Genomic DNA, 19,340 nt, shown 5'->3' on the forward strand with positions numbered 1-19,340 from the left:
CAATCACCCCCCTACACACACACACACAATCACCCCCCTCCACACACACACACAATCACCCCCCTACACACACACACAATCACCCCCCTCCACACACACACACAATCACCCCCCCCACACACACACACACTATCACCTCCCTTCACACACACACACACAATCACCCCCCTACACACACACACAATCACCCCCTCCACACACACACAATCACCCCCCTCCACACACACACAATCACCCCCCTCCACACACACACACACAATCACCCCCCTACACACACACACAATCACCCCCCTACACACACACACACAATCACCCCCCTCCACACACACACACAATCACCCCCTCCACACACACACACACAATCACCCCCCTCCACACACACACACAAATCACCCCCCTACACACACACACAATCACCCCCCTCCACACACACACAATCACCCCCTACACACACACAATCACCCCCCTACACACACACAATCACCCCCCTACACACAGACACACAATCACCCCCCTACACACACAGACACACAATCACCCCCCTACACACACACACAGACACACACACACACAATCACCCCCCTACACACACACACACAATCACCCCCTACACACACACACACACACCTATACACACACACAGACACACACCGTCTTCGGGAGATCAAAGATCCCCCGTGTAGCCTGCACAGACTGCAGGGGCAAGTGCTGTTAGCGAGCACCTATGAAGGCCGGCACGGCACACGAGGGGGTGGGTGGCCAGCACCACGCCCGACCGCCTTTGTCTCCCTAGTGACGATGTTTACTACACACCACACCAGGTACTCATTTGAGGCTGAGTCGACCTAGGGGAGGCCCAGGACCGGTTCAGATAATCGTCACTGGGTGTTGACCGTGAGCGGGAATCGGACTCGGGTATCCACACAGACACAGACACACACACACTACACACACACAGACAGACACACACAGACACACACTACACACACACAGACAGACACACACAGACACACAGATACACACACACAGACAGACACACACAGACACACACTACACACACACAGACAGACACACACAGACACACACACAGATACACAGACAGACAGACACACACAGACACACAGACACACAGATACACAGACACACACACACAGACACAAACACTACGCACACACACAGACACACACACACAGACACACACACTACGCACACACACAGACACACACACAGACTACAGTGCGCGCAGTCGTGACAGCAACATCCGTGCAGTCGCTCCACTCGGCGCGCTACAAACCATTCAGCACACACACACACAGTAACACACAGTAACACAGTGACACACACACACTAACACACACACAGACACACACTCACGTACAGTGGAGACACACACAGACACACACCAAAGACTGCGCAAGGGTCCGGGGAAAAATGGCCAGGCCGCTGAGTGTGTGAGTATCAATCGCTGCTGCTGCTCCTTCATCATCATCATCCTCCTCCATCATCCTTCTCCTCCTCCGTCTCTTAAGAGCTTCAATTGTGTCCATAGCGAGGGGCTCTCGGTGTGCCCGCGGCCGATGAACATCACCGACGTGGTGTTGATGATGGTGGTTGGTGGTGGTGATGATGATGGTGGTGATGGTAGTGGTGATGGTGGTGGTGATGATGATGGTGGTGATGGTGGTGATGATGATAATGGTGGTGATGTTGGTGGTGGTGTGAATCCATTGCCACTCTGTTGGTCGCCGGTAATGATGATGATGCGTGATGTAAACCCGTAACACTCTTCTTAGTCGCCGTGATGATGATGGTCGTGATGTTGGTGGTGGTGGTGATGTTGGTGATGGTGGTGGTGGTCGTGAACTCATCCCAACGTTGGTCGCCGGTGATGATGATGATGGGTGATTGTGAATGCATCTTCACTCGTGATGATGGCGATGGGGAGTGAAGCGGATTCCCCGCGTCTAAGACGAGCCATGCCGCTCTGCCGTCCTTAGTTGTTAGTGTACAGTACAGTGTGTACATGCCGCAACACACGTGTGTGATGTACAGTGTGTACATGCCGCAACACACGTGTGTGATGTGTACAGTGTGTGTTGTGCACACGTGTGTGTACAGTGTATGTGTTTTGTGTACAGTGTATGTGTGGTGTGTACAGTGTGTGTGTGCAGTGTATGTGTACAGTGTGTGGTGTGTACAGTGTGTTGTGTACAGTGTATGTGCTTTGTGTACACGTGTGTGTGTACAGTGTGTGTCCTTTGTGTCCACGTGTGTGTGTAGGTGGTGAGCGCACCGCGATCCTGGGCCTCCCCCGAGTGTTGTGTCGTTGTGTATGCAGTGTGTTGTTGTTGTGTGTGTATATAGTGTGTGTGCAGTGTGTGTGTCTGTGTATGGTGTGTGTGTCTGTATGCAGTGTGTATGCAGTGTGTGTGTGTGCAGTGTGTGTGTGCAGTGTGTGTGTATGGTGTGTGTGTATGCAGTGTGTGTGCAGTGTGTGTGTGTGTGCAGTGTGTGTATACAGTGTGTGTGTATGGTGTGTGTGCAGTGTGTGTGTATGGTGTGTGTATGCAGTGTGTGTGTATATGCAGTGTGTGTGCAGTGTGTGTATATGCAGTGTATGTGTTGTGTGTGTGTATGCAGTGTGTGTGTGTATGCAGTGTGTGTGTGTGTGCAGTGTCTGTGTATGCAGTGTGTGCGTTGTGTGTGTGTTGTGTGTCTGTATGCAGTGTGTATGCAGTGTGTGTGCAGTGTGTGTGTGTATGCAGTGTGTGTGTGTATGCAGTGTGTGTGTGTATGCAGTGTGTGTGTATGCAGTGTGTGTGCAGTGTGTGTATACAGTGTGTGTGTATGGTGTGTGTGCAGTGTGTGTGTATACAGTGTGTGTGTATGGTGTGTGTGTGTATACAGTGTGTGTGTATGGTGTGTGTATGCAGTGTGTGTGTATATGCAGTGTGTGTGCAGTGTGTGTATATGCAGTGTATTTGTTGTGTGTGTGTATGCAGTGTGTGTGTGTATGCAGTGTGTGTGTGTGTGCAGTGTCTGTGTATGCAGTGTGAGCGTTGTGTGTGTGTTGTGTGTCTGTATGCAGTGTGTATGCAGTGTGTGTGCAGTGTGTGTGTGTATGCAGTGTGTGTGTGTATGCAGTGTGTGTGTGTATGCAGTGTGTGTGTATGCAGTGTGTGTGCAGTGTGTGTATACAGTGTGTGTGTATGGTGTGTATGCAGTGTGTGTATACAGTGTGTGTGCATGGTGTGTGTGTGTATACAGTGTGTGTGTGTGTATGGGGTGTGTATGCAGTGTGTGTGTATATGCAGTGTGTGTGTATATGCAGTGTGTGTGCAGTGTGTGTGTTGTGTGTGTGTATGCAGTGTGTGTGTGTGTGCAGTGTGTGTGTATACAGTGTGTGTATGCAGTGTGTGTTGTGTGTGTGTATGCAGTGTGTGTGTTGTGTGTGTATGCAGTGTATGTGTATGTAGAGTGTGTGTGTGTTGTGTATGCAGTGTGTGTGTTGTGTATGCAGTGTGTGTGTATGCAGTGTGTGTGTATACAGTGTGTGTATGCGGTGTGTGTATGCGGTGTGTGGGTATGCAGTGTGTGTGTATGCAGTGTGTGTGTGTGTGCATGCAGTGTGTGTGTGTATGCAGAGTGTGTGTGTTGTGTGTGTGTATGCAGTGTGTGTGTGTGTATGCAGTGTGTGTGTTGTGTGTGTGTTGTGTGTGTGTATGCAGTGTGTGTGTGTTGTGTGTGTATACAGTGTGTGTATGTAGAGTGTGTGTGTGTGTTGTGTATGCAGTGTGTGTGTTGTGTATGCAGTGTGTGTGTTGTGTATGCAATGTGTGTGTATGCGGTGTGTGTATGCAGTGTGTGTATGCAGTGTGTGTATCCAGTGTGTGTGTATGCAGTGTGTGTGTATGCAGTGTGTGTATGCAGTGTGTGTGTATGCAGTGTGTGTGTATGCAGTGTGTGTTGTGTGTGTGCAGTGTGTGTGTATGCAGTGTGTGTGTATGCAGTGTGTGTGTATGCAGTGTGTGTGTGTACACACATGTGTACACCAGTGTAGCGTGTCTAATATCTTATCATGCACGCGGTGCGTGTGGCTGTGTAAGAGGGTCCGCATTGTTTACGCACACGTGTTCTATTTGCATGGACGTGTATAAAGTACTGTGCGTGTGCAAGTGTGTCGTGGTGTGTGGTTCGCGTGCAACGTCTGATGGGGTGTGTTTGTAAATGTGTAGTGTAGTGTTGTGTGAGTCGTCACGTGTAGTGTAGTGTGTGCCTATGTACCCCCTGTATCTGTGTGATTACAATATGGCAGGGCACACGTATATCGTACGGTAGCGCATGTTAGCATGTGTATACAGTAATGTCACTTATTGCATGTCAACTGCTGAAAGAATGCCTCTCCTACATCCATCACTCGCTGTCCTGTTCTTTTTTTGTATCAAGGCCTCGCTAATTCCTGTACACGTGAATGGCATCACTCCACCACACTCCGTCTCAACGGTAGTTGTCCTGTCTTCCCATTGCAAGTCTCGACCTATTGGCCATCAACCCAACATAGCAAATGTGCCAAGCAACACATCTTCCATGAGCAAGCAGGTCAGCGTGATGTCTCATTGGCATTTGTGCCCACATTCTTTAATACTCCTATCCCAGTCTCTCAGTGGGCATGGCATCTCTCCACGCTTCCTGCTACAATTCTTTGTGATCATGTGGTATGGTCCCATATGTAAAAAATCTGGGAATATCATATCCACTCATTGAAATCATACTCATGCGAGCACATTCGGTTGGTGTATGCCTCTCAATTACGAAGTTCATGTTCTACAAATGTGTGCCATCCTCTCGTTAGCCTCTCTCTTCATTGAATTGAAAACGTGCCCCCTTTATCTGGTGCCACAAACTTCGCAGTCATTTCCTGTAGTCCCTTGCTTGTTTTTAATTCCCATTGTCGGCAATTATGAAATGGCTATTTACGTTCTCGACGCGTGTTATGCCTTTTCTCCCATCCAATGTTATCCCTTTTCGCCCATCCAATGTTATGCCTTTTCTCCCAGCCAATGTTATCCCTTTTCTCCCATCCAATGTTATGCCTTTTCTCCCATCCAATGTTATCCCTTTTCTCCCATCCAATGTTATTCCTTTTCTCCCATCCAATGTTATGCCTTTTCTCCCATCCAATGTTATTCCTTTTCTCCCATCCATTGTTATGCATTTTCTCCCATCCAATGGTATCCCTTTTCTCCAATGCCCGCTTTCTCCCATCCAATTTTTCAGAAAAATGTATTCGGCTCTTGTAATTCGCCACAGTCAAAGCAAATCTCATTGGATTACTGCCCCTTCTGTTTTGTCATTTATGCTGTGTTCATATTCAGTGTAGTGGTTCTTTGACGGAGTTTTTGTTTACCATGGATATACTGTACATATTATTTTGTTCAAGCCTGGTTTGTGAGAGCTTAGATGATTACATTTACAATTAATCAAATGTATTTAACAAAAATGTCTCGGCGTGAATGGAATTTCATTCGCGTGCGTCTTTTTATAGGTGCCGTTTTTATCTGTGGTCACTGGTGGACATATTTGTATATGTGTGGGCACTGGTGGACAAATTTGTATATGTGTGGTCACTGGTGGACATATTTGTGTATGTGTGGGCACTGGTGGACAAATTTGTATATGTGTGGTCACTGGTGGACATATTTGTATATGTGTGGTCACTGGTGGACATATTTGTATATGTGTGGTCACTGGTGGACAAATTTGTATATGTGTGGTCACTGGTGGACATATTTGTGTATGTGTGGTCACTGGTGGACATATTTGTATATGTGTGGTCACTGGTGGACATATTTGTATATGTGTGGGCACTGGTGGACAAATTTGTATATGTGTGGTCACTGGTGGACATATTTGTGTATGTGTGGGCACTGGTGGACAAATTTGTATATGTGTGGTCACTGGTGGACAAATTTGTATATGTGTGGTCACTGGTGGACATATTTGTATATGTGTGGGCACTGGTGGACAAATTTGTATATGTGTGGTCACTGGTGGACATATTTGTGTATGTGTGGGCACTGGTGGACAAATTTGTATATGTGTGGTCACTGGTGGACAAATTTGTATATGTGTGGTCACTGGTGGACATATTTGTATATGTGTGGTCACTGGTGGACAAATTTGTATATGTGTGGTCACTGGTGGACATATTTGTGTATGTGTGGTCACTGGTGGACATATTTGTATATGTGTGGTCACTGGTGGACATATTTGTATATGTGTGGGCACTGGTGGACAAATTTGTATATGTGTGGTCACTGGTGGACATATTTGTGTATGTGTGGGCACTGGTGGACAAATTTGTATATGTGTGGTCACTGGTGGACAAATTTGTATATGTGTGGTCACTGGTGGACATATTTGTATATGTGTGGGCACTGGTGGACAAATTTGTATATGTGTGGTCACTGGTGGACATATTTGTGTATGTGTGGGCACTGGTGGACAAATTTGTATATGTGTGGTCACTGGTGGACAAATTTGTATATGTGTGGTCACTGGTGGACATATTTGTATATGTGTGGTCACTGGTGGACAAATTTTTATATGTGTGGTCACTGGTGGACATATTTGTATATGTGTGGTCACTGGTGGACATATTTGTATATGTGTGGTCACTGGTGGACAAATTTGTATATGTGTGGTCACTGGTGGACATATTTGTGTATGTGTGGGCACTGGTGGACAAATTTGTATATGTGTGGTCACTGGTGGACAAATTTGTATATGTGTGGTCACTGGTGGACAAATTTGTATATGTGTGGTCACTGGTGGACATATTTGTATATGTGTGGTCACTGGTGGACATATTTGTGTATGTGTGGTCACTGGTGGACAAATTTGTATATGTGTGGTCACTGGTGGACAAATTTGTATATGTGTGGTCACTGGTGGACATATTTGTATATGTGTGGTCACTGGTGGACATATTTGTATATGTGTGGTCACTGGTGGACAAATTTGTATATGTGTGGTCACTGGTGGACATATTTGTATATGTGTGGTCACTGGTGGACATATTTGTATATGTGTGGTCACTGGTGGACAAATTTGTATATGTGTGGTCACTGGTGGACATATTTGTATATGTGTGGTCACTGGTGGACAAATTTGTATATGTGTGGGCACTGGTGGACATATTTGTATATGTGTGGTCACTGGTGGACACATTTCCTAATACAACTTGCTCCCGTCATAGATTGGCCTCTTACATTTCCGTGACTGTATTTAATTTTCTTGACATCTTTGAGAATAATTTATGTAGAGTATATGTGATAGTAGGTTAATGGGTCGGCAATTTTTGAGATCAGGTTTGATTGCCTTTTTGAACCGTGAGTCAGAAACCAGTCCACAACTTATGGGTATTTCATTCCTTTGTAAACATTTTCATAAATAGGTCAGCTTAATGTTGTTTAAATTACTTGTCCGGCTTTGATGTTCAGCCATTCCGTCTGGCTTGGGAGCTTTCCCTGTTTTGTATATGAAGGGCGCTGCTTAGTTATTTACTTGTGACATCTGAAACATTATCTGCTATAACTGAAACATCACATCTTTCCCTGTGGGTTGTTCTTTTTGTTATGGCCCTCAGTAAATTTGACAGCGCAAGTTACCACAGCTTGGTTCGATAAAGAATACATTAAATTAAGGATACATGGTACAATACCATTTACATTTCACCATTGGCAAAGAAAAGACAAAGCTAGTTGCTGGCAAAATAAGACGGCACGCGCACGTGTGTATATGCTTACGTGTCTGTGTATATGTTATTACTACAAGGGGTTATACAAAGATATGTTTTCCACTGCACTAGGATTCCAGCAAATACGTTTTAATACACAGTGACAAGTGGTGATTATTGGGCTGGGTTTCCTCTTGGTCAATTCTGCACCAAAATAAAGTACTTTGTGTGTGACGTTGACAGCACCAAGGTGACAAAGCCAGTTGGGATTGGAGTTGATACATCAGGTTCCTTGTACGCCACGCTGACTTCAATAGGTGCTCGCTAACAACAATTGTCCTCAAAGTCTATCCGTGCATGTGTAAATGGGGTCTGCGTGTGTTTGTGTGTGTTTTTTGTGGCATCCAGCTCGGCTCGGTTAATAATTAAAAGATGATCAATGTTTCCATGGTCTTGCATTCAAATCTTCAATGTTTGCTTCGAGTGCAAGGTGCACGGTTGCTTGCTTGTCTGTACCAGCGTGCCCAGTCTTATCAGGCTTTGCTGCACGAGTCACACGGTACCATCTGCAGAGGTCGTCACGCATCTGCATGTAAACGTTCTAAAGCGTGTGTTGGTTTTTTTTGTCCAAATCGGATGACAACTTATTTTCTGATTTGTCGTGCGTTGTTGTCGAATGTGCTTGGCACCCCCTTTAGGAGCTGCTTTCCAAGTTGAGAGGTATTTTGGCGGAGGCCTTTGAAGGTCGCTGGAGGATTTGCACCCCCCCACTCTCCTCTTGGGTTCCCTCCTCCAGCTGAAATCACTGCACAGGCACCACCTGCCACCAGAGAAAGGTACGAATTGACGAAAAGCGTAAAAAAATATATATCATGTGTGTGAACGTTATAGACAATGATAGTCGTGTTCCGCATAAATACTGCGTTGTGGTTGTGAACAGTTCGGGCACCATGGTGGCGAGACGTTAACTCCCTCACCTGGTGTGCAGGAGGTCGTGGGTTCGATCCCGACCATGATGCCTGCTGTATATTTGGAGATTGTATGTTCTTTCTCTCTCTTTTTCTCCGGGTCCTTCGTTTTTTTCCCTCCACGTTTAGAATCGGCATCACGCATTTAGAGTATTTGGCCGCTTCTGTAAATTGACACTTGATAAGCCACTTGGTTAAGCGATCATTTATAACGCATCGCTTGTGTTTGACTGCAATGGTTGATTGTGGTTGTTTTTTCCTGAATTCTAAGAATTCAAATTGTGACTTGGCTTGGTATAAGAACCACAGTAGAGACTTTTTTGGGTTCGATCGTGTAAATATAAATTGTCTCGTTAAACCCGACACAGCCAAAAAGCAAGGTTTGTTACGTAAACAAAACCTGCCAAATCGTGAAAGCATACGTGTTAAATTGTTATAGGGAGCCGATTGTGATCGATGGTATTTGTTCCTCATTTCCATTCTCCACAATGTAATTATTAATTCACGCTCATTCTTGCACTCCTTTTGAGTGTTAGCGTAGCTCGAGTTCACGTTATGCCTCGTGGGTTTTCCACAACTTTACCAACGGAACTTTAGACCACATTTAACTGTCGTTCATAGCACTTCAATTTCCTCATGTATACAACTGGACGTGATTGAGCCTTCATGTGGTGCTTCATCGCGAGTTGTTCTTACAGTCCCAGAGGAAATTAATATATCGATAAACAAATGTGTCCCGTTTGTATAAACACCCATGACCGTGGAACGATGTTTTTGAAAATACCAGTCGGAGGGAAGGAGGGGGGGGAGTTGCTACACCCTTACAATTCAAGGGTCAAAGTGTCTCCACGCTCAAACAGGCAATGTGGCAGATCTCATCGCCTCCAGGCGACCTGGAGGTCACAGTGGAAAGTCCACATTACCAAGGCTGGGCCACGTTGCCACTGTGCACTCCCCCCCACCAACGTAGCGCTATAGTTTTATTTACCACAGAAGTTGATGATGAGGCCGGGTCGATTATCCTAACCTGGCGGCCTGACTTGGCACGTGAAGCCCTTTCTATAACTGCAGTGCCGAAGCCACCGCCACTCCACGTGGCCACATTGCCACACACTGCAATAAAATTATACTGGGGCAGCCACATAGCCCTTTCTTTCTTCTTCTGTTATCTCCTGTCAGGGCTAATGTGTAACTACAGTCTAAGCCTTCCATGGAAATGTGTAAAGTGCCTTTAAATGAAGCATTTTGTTTCAACACGACTGAGTGTTCCTATGGCGGGGGGGGGGGCTGCCTGTTATGACGGGAATTTAAGTATTTGCTGCATTTAACAAGTATTTACAGTCATGGATGCTAATTTACATTCCCATGTACATGTTTGAAAGGAGCATAATGCATTTTATATTGAACATTGATAATATGAAGTTCTGTCAATGTATTAATGGTGGGTTTTGATTGCTTTTCCGTCTGTTATGAGATTCCATATTTGCTGTTTATATATGTTGTGCATGAGCTTTATACTTTTTACTTAAAATGAAGCAAATTTAACTTGTAATAAGTAACACCGCGTTCATTTATAATGATAACAGTGTTTTGAAGAACTACTTTTTCGAAGGAATTGTGGCGTAGCATGGACTGCGAAAATGATGCCAACTTCATAAGAATTGGAAAACATGTTAGCGGGAGCTGTGTTGGATCTCACGTCTGGCCCAGCATTTCTGCCTGTTTGAGCAGCAAGACGCTTTGACCCTTGAATTGTAACAGTGTGGCAACTCCCCATTCCCTCCATCCCCGTTTGGTATTTTCTAAAACATCGTTCCACGGTCATGGGTGTTTATACAAACGTACATATTTGTTTATCATATAGAAACATAACACTAGACACACAGCAATAGCTCTGCGAATGAAGTTAATATGGCAAACTTAAACTTAATTTGGAGCTTTCGTGACTGCAGGAATTACTTTTGGTTCTTTCGGTAAAGTCACGTATAAAGAGAAAATAATAAATTAAATACTAGCATACGACGTTTCGATTGCAACACAAGCAATCATCATCAGGTATAAATGAAATAGAAACACAAATCTAGTATACTTAGAAATGTAATGTAATACAACAGAGAGTCGGATAACATAACAGTCAACACCCTACCTGGTTGATTACGTTCTTCCTGAGAATGCTAAATTTGAGATAGAGATAAAACAGAGATAAAACACAGAACCAGAGACATATAGACAGACATATAAGCAGAGACAGATATCACAGAGATACATAGAGAGAGACACATACATACATAATATGGCAACTTGGTATTGCATATTGCAGTAGTGCGTTTTGCCCTGGGGCATTGGTATTTAGGGTCCAAGATCATTCAGAGATAAGAGCAGTTACTTTAATGGGACTGTGTTTACCTGTAGCATAACTCCTCTAGGCCACTCCAGCCCATACCCCTTATTTTCCACAATACAGGGTGGCCTAACATGATTACAATCTTTATAATGATATTCTACATGTTATTTTTGTATTACTTCAGACAAGCTGTAGCTTAGTTTGATGGCTAAGGAAATACGAGAACTTCCTCCACTCTGCGCTGTCGCTGATCAAGGGTTTTCAGTTCTTGCGTTCTATTATCCGCGGAGATGCTGGGAAGAGTTAAAGGGCATGGGGTGAGTGGAGTGCCCTGTACGTTGTCGTCTTATCGCTAGTCATGGATGGTGTCATCTGCTTTCATGAATATAAAAATAACAATACAAGTATTGCCCTGACTTATGCTTCGTGGTGAAGCGTGTTGCATCACAGGCCATAGAATACAATTATGCACCATACGGGAAAGTCCTCGACTTACGGACGGGTTTAATTCCTGAGACCTGTTCGTAAGTCGGAACGGAATGATGTTCTTGATTTAAATGCACAAAAGGCATTATAAAATGTGTTAAACTTTCAACAAAAGAGGAAAGCACTGTTAAACTAGAAAATAAGAAGAAATATTTTACATTTGTATGTAATGCTGTAATAAATACTGTGTAGTAAATAAAATAAAAGAACATAAAATAAATAGAAATAGAGAAAATAAATCCGTTTTATTTTTTATTTACCTTGAGTCCTGATGCTGGCTTGCTTGTCGGAAGAGGCATGAGTCTACACAATTACACGCACACAGGGCACACGCACACACTCACCCACAACAACAATGATCCCCCATATAATCTTACCAGACTGTCGGGGAAAGTGTTGTTAGTGAGAAATTTTGAAGGCTGGCACACGAGGGGGTGGGTGGCCAGCACCATGCCCAGCCACATTTGTCTCGATGCTTACACACCGCACGAGGTACTCATTTGAGGCTGAGTCGACCTAGGGGAGGCCCAGGACCCATTCAGATATTCATCACCGGTATTGGTCGTGAGCAGCAATCGAACTCGGGTCGCTGGGTTGGTAGCACAGCACACTAACCATTACACTGCTGCTCCCCACATACACACACACGGGGGCATGGGCATCACGTACACACACGCGCACATTCACTTTCACACATACTCATTTTCACACAAATGTACCCTCACGCGAACACACATACTCACTCCTAGCGTGACTCATTACGTCTTGCTGAACAAAATAGTTCCGCGGTTCAGTTCGCAAGTGCGAGTTCGCGTTCGTAAGTCGATGTTAACAAGAATATATATCTCACTAGCGGGAAGTACATGGCGTTGCCCGGGGGAAAAATGTATTTCAAAACTTCGCTTAAAAACATAACATATACATACACAAATACTAAGCTATTGTGAAAGCCCAGCAGGCCGTTTGTCCATTTGTCCGTCAACAAAATTATAAGAAGCTTGCAGAAGTTCAAAAAGTTATAGAAAGTGGGGGGGGGGGGGGGGGGGGGGTAAATAGTTGAAAGGTTTTCGAAAATTGTCGACATCCCCCCCCCCCCCTCAAAAATATCTTTACCCCCACGTAGGCATATATACCTACACACCCTACATAGTAGTACATACACGAGAGTGAGTCGTATCTGATGAGTCTATAGTAGTATCGGACTCTCCAATAGTATTTGGCTTGACAGTAGTGTCTACTGACTATAGTAGTATTTGCTGACTCAGTTGTATCTACTGAATGTACAGTAGTATCTACTGAGCCCAGTAGTAGCTACTGACTATTGTAGTAACTACTGACCCTACATTTCGATTTAAAGCTTTCGTGACTGCAGGGATTCATCTTCTTGGTTCTTTCGGTAAAGTCACGTAGTAGGGAAGTAATAAAATAATAAATTATATTATTTTATTATGTTTTATTTTATTATTTTATTACTTCCCTACTACGTGACTTTACCGAAAGAACCAAGAAGATACTGACCCTACAGTAGTATCTACCCACTCTATAGTAGTAACTACTGACTCTGCAATAGTAACTAATGACTAAAGTAGTCCCTACTAACTCTACAGTAGTATCTACTGACTCTGTAGTAGTATCTACTGACTCTGCAGTAGTATCCACTGACTATAATAGTAACTGCTGACTCTAGCAGTATCTGCTGACTCTGTAGTAGTATCTACTGACTGTAGTAGTATATACTGACTCAATAGTAGTATCTGCCGACTCTATAGTAGTATCAACCAACTCTACAGTAGTATCTAATGACTATCGTAGTATCTACTGAATCCATAGTCGTATCTACTGACTCTACAGTAGCATCTACCTACTCTATAGTCGTATATATCGACTCTATGATAGTATGTATCGACTTTATAGCACTATGGGAACCTCATTTGCCAGTAAAAATATGATAATTGGTTTTTTACCCTTCTTTCTGGCAACAAAACTGACACCTTTTTACAAGGAGTCATGTTTGCATAGACCGCAATTCCTGCAGTCATAATACAAACAAAAGACATAACTCTGATAATGTGCACTGTCCTTGAAGTTGATTGGTCCACACCCGAGACAGCTTTCCTTAGAGCCTAGTCTCACATGGGTTGGACCAGATGACGCCAAAAGGCGCACAACTCAAAGACAATGCACCATCAGAGTATGAGAGCTCGGGGCAAGCATCTACACTATGGGAGCCTCATTTGCCAGTAAAAATATGATAATTGTTTTTTTACCCTTCTATCTGGCAACAAAACTGACACCTTTTTACAAGGAGTCATGTTCAAGGACAGTGCACATTATCAGAGTTATGTCTTTTGTTTGTATTATGACTGCAGGTATTGTGGTCTATGCAAACATGACTCCTTGTAAAAAGGTGTCAGTTTTGTTGCCAGATAGAAGGGTAAAAAAACAATTATCATATTTTTGCTGGCAAATGAGGTTCCCATAGTGTTGATGCTTGCCCCGAGCTCTCATACTCTGATGGTGCATTGTCTTTGAGTTGTGCGCCTTTTGGCGTCATCTGGTCCAACCCATGTGAGACTAAGCTCTAAGGAAAGCTGTCTCGGGTGTGGACCAATCAACTTCAAGGACAGTGCACATTATCAGAGTTATTTCTTTTGTTTGTATTATGACTGCAGGTATTGCGGTCTATGCAAACATGACTCCTTGTAAAAAGGTGTCAGTTTTGTTGCCAGATAGTAGGGTAAAAAAACAATTATCAGACTTTATAGCAGTTAACTACTAACTTAACAGAGTGGCGTCGTCAGGCCTAAACCCGTGCAGAGCCCCCGGCCTCACCTAGATTGCCCAGCCGGCCGAGATGGTACCTTGGCAGGCTGGGGCTGGGCTGCTACACCCCCCCCCCCCACCACCCGTTCTACAGCAGCAGTAACTACAAACTCTACAGTAGTATCTACCTACTCTACAGGAGTATCACATACTCTATAGTCGTATATACCGACTCTATAATAGTGTCTATCGACTCTATAGCAGTTAACTACTAACTTAACAGAGTGCCGTGGTGAGGCCTAGTCCCAGAGGCCCCGGTCTCGCCTAGCTTGCCCAGCCGGCCGAGGTGGTGCCTTGGCTGCCTGGGGCTGGGCCGCTACCCCCCCCACCATCCCCCTGCCCGCACTACAGTAGTAGTAGCTATGGACTATCGTAGTATCTACCGACTCTATAGTAGTAACTGCACACATTGGGGTGGTGGGGGGAGAAGAGGACATCACACTTTGAAGAATTTACCTCAGCGTTATGTTTTTTGTTGTTGAATTTTGAACGCGAATGAGAAATCCCCCCCCACCGAGGGAGCGTTCTCGCGCATGCACAGATCTGTGCTTTGGCGCCGCCCTGTGCTTATAAAAGGAGTAAATTGTTAATTTAACTACTTTACATTTGACGAATGGGAAAAATGTATCGCGATTTGTCGGTCGGGGGCTTATCGCGTCGTACGTGTGTAGTTTGTTGAAACGTAAAGCCAGCAGTTTGTGAGTTAAATGCATCACAAGGTGTGTCCACACACAGACAGACGGACAGATAGACAGACAAAAAATGACTTTTATAGGTAAGATGGAAGCTGATTTTGTAAGTGTGGATGTTAGCAAGTCGCGTGTTCATTATTGTGGATGTTCGTAAGTTGGGTGTTTGTAAGTCGAGGATTGCCTGTATAGCGATAGTGTGCATAACTCAAAACACTTTTTCCGCAGTCATAATATTTAATTCCAGTCTTAAAACATTTTTCTTATACATGTGCTGGAATTTCTGATCCTCCTGTCTTAACCTGCTGAGATATACAGATTTGAGCAGTTACGCCGTATTGCTGTTTCTTAATCTTGATAGCAAGAGCGTATCTCCCTGCCAAACTCTCTTTCCAATTTGTGTTTTGTTACCTTTTTTGTGCACCATCATTGTTGAATTTTGAACCTCGTGAATGGTTCTTATTTTATCTAGATATATATATATTTTAATGATTACTTTTGCCTTGGTTTGTGAGAGCTTGGGTGACAGTGCAATGCCTCCAAATCAAATTGCCTTTTCATCACCTACAAAGGCATAATGGTATTTGATATTCGTTGTGTCTTTTTCAGGATCTGATAAAGGGTATGCATGCGGTCAATGGTAGAAAGAACTTCGCCAAATGCAGCTTGCTGTTGCGGTTGGTTGGAAATAAATTGACCATTATTCTGTTACCAGTGATATTCATTAACTATGTATATACTTGTGATAGATATGAGGCAAACGAGACCGTAATATTTCTCCTCAGTTTTGCCTCCATTTATTAATAGAAGAATGAATTAAGCATCTTTCAAATCTTGAAGTATTACATGATTCAGGTCTTGAGTTATTTAATTTGTTAAAGTTTGCAAATTTAGTTCGCCAGAGTTATTCACAGCAACATTAAAAGATATTTTAAAAAATGCTTTGGACAAAAATAAAGGCATTAACGGTGAGAACGCCAACCTTACGTTGTTGTAATGATTATGTCAGTGGAAAGTAATTATAGTAAATGATTGAAGAACTTGGTAAAAAAAGGCTGCAATGTTGGGCTCAAGATAAATGACTAAACCAAATGTTACCAGTTCTCGTTAAACGAATATTTGCTGGAGGAAACAAAGCTGGAAAACACATCAGAGTGTGTTAACATCGGGTCGTTTATTGAATGAGCACCAGGGATAAATATGATTAAATGAGTTGGCTAGCGAGAGCAGATTGGAGTGTTTTTTTAAATTAAATAACTTGATCATGAACAACAACTAACATATCGTCCCTCCAAGGATGACATGGGCCAGAGACAAATACACCATTGGCAATAAAAATGAGACAGCTGAACATTGCACAAATAAGTGTGGGGAGGGATATGCTTGGGATTGCATTAAAGTGACAGCTATAACACACGGACATGGATTGGGGGGAATGCACGCAAATCAGACAACTGTCACTTGACTCTTAGTACGAGCAAGTGAGATTTGGCAGGACACACAATGGAAGGGATGATTGGCTGCTGGTCAATACTGACAATGGCATGGCAGTCAAGGAAGGAGCATTCCCCGAGAGGATGACCACCACATAGTTGCAGCAGTGAGATCAGCTCATGTGCAGGTGGCTCGGCGATTGTTGCATTTTCAAGACCCATGCCCAATGGCAACAACTTGGGAAGGCATAAGTCCAGCAGTGCACAGATCATGGATGATGATAATCACAATTCTCTTAAGCGCCATGACGAGAGGTTAGCCTAAATGATAATTCCCGTTATGTAGATGCCTCATTAGTTTGGATGTTTCTGGAATCGAAGTTCATGTCCACGAAATCCCTTTAAAATCCCAAGTAATGTTAATTGGTTGGCACCACTATAATCTAAACTAAACTTTTTATTTTACCAGATAAGGGCCACTGAGCTATGTAGTTTTTTTTTCAGAAGCGACCTGGCCACAAATGATGGCTCAACGAAGTGGCTCAACATGTGGAAACCGGAGGACCCGGAGAGAAATTCACCCGATCACGGGGAGAGAGACACGCAAACTGCAAAAACACAAGCGTCAGGGTCGGGATCAAACCCACGACCTCATGTATACCAGGCGAGGGAGAGAACATCTCGCCACCATGGCATGTAAGCCCATAAATCTTGGGGCAAGTGCTGTGATTCAAGTCCTTGCACCCAGCTTGTGGACTGCCACTGTGTGGATTTTCTGTTTTGGTTACATCTCTTCACTCTCTCCACTCTGGTTTTTTAAGTGATCATTAAATGCCCCCAGGGGTGAAGTTTGCCATTGAATAGATATCGTTTCTGTTTTACAAAGGAGGGGAGGCACTTGTTATTACTGTGTTAGATTCAGATTTGGACAACCTTTTAAACATACTAATTATGTTAATGAGCTGCTCAGTTTGAATATTTTGTTGTCCAGTTATTAACTAAAATTCTGTGATTGGAAACGTCAGTCGAGCCCAGGGAGCGACACTCAAACGAACAAGAAGAGCCATTTTCTTTCGTCGAAATCGGTATTTCAATGCTTGGTGAGTACGAGACGATGGTGCTTAGTAAATAACGTCACCAAGTGACCCTTAAAGAGCCGCATGCGGCTTCGGAGCCGCAGGTTGCCGACCCCTGGTCTAGCTGGTGTGGTTGCTTTAAACACTTCAGAAGGAAGGAATGTAAACGTCTAAACAGCGTTGTTGATGGCGTTTGTAGTGTTAACACACTGCGATATAACCCAGTGACCCGAGTCATATTCCCGGCCACTGAAAAACATCAGTGGCAAGTGAAGTCGTTCATTGAGCCTCACTGACCAGCATGGTGAAGTATGGTTAAGCAACTGATATGCAAGGGGAGGCCTTCATCCAGCAGTGGGTTTGACAAAGGGCAGTCAAGTACACTTACTTTAATGAAGGGTTACTTATTTGGCAATAATTTACATTCCTTTGGCAATCTGTGTTAGTCTTGGGGGTTGTTGGTCATGCTTCACCACGCTGGTCCGTGTAGCTTTCTGGAGGGTGGGTGTGGGAGGGAGTTGGAGGAGGGGACCCCATGAGCCGTTCAGGCGTCACTTGGCAATGGCGTTAGCCCTGGCCAGGAATCAAACTCAGCTCGCCAGTGGGTCCGAGTGGAGTGTGCCCCCAGCACTGTGCAGGTACTACCGTTTTGCCACATTGTGCATTTGCACGGTTGGTTACGTGAGTTGTGAGAGAAGTTCAACGTACGTGCGTACCAGTGTGTCCCATGCCAAGGTGCACGCTGGGAATATTCAGTCTCAAGTTGGAGTGCTGAAGCCACGGTGAAATTCCACGTTTTAATGGCATAAATTGGCCTCGCCAAGAATCCAGCCGTTTATTAAATTACGACCAAAGGGGAGGGGGGGCACCAGGTGGTGGTATTCTGGTTTATGGCACTGCCGTTGACCCAGGATGCTTTGTTGAACTACAGGAATGGGGCCTGATTCATGTATCCGTTGAAAATACTTTTCTGCCACTTTTTTCGTCGTTAATTATACGGGATTTGCCCAGTACTTGTGTAGTGGGTTCCACAGAGGCGCACACTCGAACTTGGAGGCAACACGTTTATTCTTAATACAACGGGGTAACCATATAACCACTTGACGGGAAACGATATAGGGTGGTAACCACCACGTGTAACTACGTAACCACGCAATGGGATAACTATATACTCGGACCCGGTCAGCTAACTCCCTGCCTGGTCCACGATGACGTGCGTGAAGCCCGAAGACCGAAGCCGTAGCTGGTGGATTCCATTCCCAGAGACGAACATCCGAAATTGCTCTCGGGACTCGGCCTTTATGGGCTGCGGCGAGGCCAGGTTCCGCCCTTGGCCACGCCCCCGTTCTAGATCCTTCTCGGAGACTCTGGGCCCACATCACGTGTCCCTCTCACCTCCTCCTTGGCCCTCGTTACTACCTCATCCGGTCACGTGCCTTCTCGGGTTCACCCAGACGACCATGTCCTCACCCGACCTCTCTCTCGCTGTCACCCGAATTATGGCCCCTTGGGGCCCTTCCGTTCTGTACTCATCCCGGTGCTAGAGACAGAATCCACACCTACAGTACCGCCCTTCTCTCGGTACTGGCGCTACACCACAGAGACACTGTACACGACGCTACACTTGCACAGCATGTTTATCCCACAAACACGCGAATTACACGCTGTGACCGGAGCGAGAGGACTGCCGATTTACGAAAGCACTAAAGTATATCTGACTAGCCCATTTTATACAATGCGACGTGAAATATAGCAGGGATATTGCCAAGGTATGATTGTTATT

At 44.6% G+C, this 19,340-nt stretch overlaps 1 protein-coding gene across 8 annotated transcripts in view; it reads left to right on the forward strand.

The window, feature by feature from the left end:
• The first annotated feature begins 632 nt into the window (after positions 1-632).
• The window catches only part of LPGAT1 (lysophosphatidylglycerol acyltransferase 1), an 81,306-nt gene continuing 62,598 nt past the window's right edge, over positions 633-19,340 (forward strand). The window contains exons 1-2 of one of the 8 annotated variants that reach the window (XM_061578487.1): positions 633-751; positions 8,437-8,574. The gene's annotated coding sequence lies outside the window, so the exon portion shown is untranslated. The other 7 variants (XM_061578471.1, XM_061578466.1, XM_061578483.1 and 4 more) reach the window with 7 other exon arrangements.

The sequence above is a fragment of the Lethenteron reissneri genome, chromosome 8, assembly GCF_015708825.2.
Source record: "Lethenteron reissneri isolate LAM-NWPU_2019-01 chromosome 8, ASM1570882v1, whole genome shotgun sequence".
NCBI lineage: Eukaryota > Metazoa > Chordata > Hyperoartia > Petromyzontiformes > Petromyzontidae > Lethenteron > Lethenteron reissneri.